The sequence below is a fragment of the Octodon degus genome, unplaced genomic scaffold, assembly GCF_000260255.1.
Source record: "Octodon degus isolate 3935 unplaced genomic scaffold, OctDeg1.0 scaffold00239, whole genome shotgun sequence".
Classification (NCBI taxonomy): Eukaryota; Metazoa; Chordata; class Mammalia; order Rodentia; family Octodontidae; genus Octodon; species Octodon degus.
Genome location: NW_004524815.1, coordinates 2,325,585 through 2,326,781, shown reverse-complemented (window position 1 = coordinate 2,326,781; position 1,197 = coordinate 2,325,585).

The following is a 1,197-nucleotide window of genomic DNA, read 5'->3' as shown; positions in this document are numbered from 1 at the left end:
ATGGTAAGGGAGAGAGTGTGTTTTGAGGAAGAATACTGGCCAAGTCTCTTCTCTAACATTTTTTATGTATTTGGTACAGGGTCTCACTGTGCAGCTTCAACTCATAGTGATCATCGTGTTTTCAGCCTCCTCAGCACTGGGATTACAGGCATGGACAACCATGCCTGGTCTAATTTGTAAACACACTATATTTTTATCTTACTTCCTAGCTATAAAGGTATCTCTCAGGACAGGCTAAAATGTCTTCATTCCTCCAGGAAAAAGTGGTGGTCCACAGCCCTGAGCTCATCCCACTCTCCTCCATGTTGGCCAGTGGGATTAGGAGAAAGTAAGCCAACCTTGTAACATGCAGGAATGTGATAGCAACATTTAAAAGGATCATATACATTGTGTGTTAGTGCTACTAGGGTATGATACAGGACATCCTTAAAGGGAATAATTCACAAACAGCATACTTTTTCTTCTGAGGGGTCTGGAGGGTGTGAGCACAGCAGAGTCACCCTGGTGAGCCCCTGTCCCTCAGAAGGGACCACACTGTACTTTCCCATGGTGGAGAAAGAGCAGTGCTGTGAGAGTCCCACAGCTGAGAGGAAATACTGAGCTTCCTACCATGCAAAGCAGTAAGACTGAAAGGCCTACCTGTTCCCCAAGTCCTATTAGGGTGATAATCTATCAGGGGGCGGCACGCAGTTGCCTCCTCAGAGTTCACCACCTCTTGGGCGTCCAGCTCTTGCTATAATCATATTGGGTCACTGACAAGTTTCTCTTTTGCTTTTTGGTTTGTTATTTGTTTCTATGACATTCTTTAAACTAATTCTTCTTAATAAATCCTCCACTATCATGCCTACCAATGCCCATGACTGTAGAATTGTTTATCTGTTGCTGTGTTTGTAATCATCTCTTTGATGGTCAGCTTTTGAATACAAGGCATGTGGTCATCTTTTTATGTGTACCTTCCTCACATCTGCAAGCATTTTGGAAGGAGGTGTCCACATCCTTCTCAAAATTGGACTTACTGACTTATTATTAAAGTATTGCCTGTTTCCTTCATTATAGATAACTGCTTGTTCTGATCCTCAAATTAAGTGTCTGATGGTGCACTTGATGACATGCAATGAGGTGCTGGAAGCCATGAGGATTTCCATCATTCTTTTCATCTTTTCTCCTCCTCCTCTTCCTCCTCCTCTTCTTCTTCTT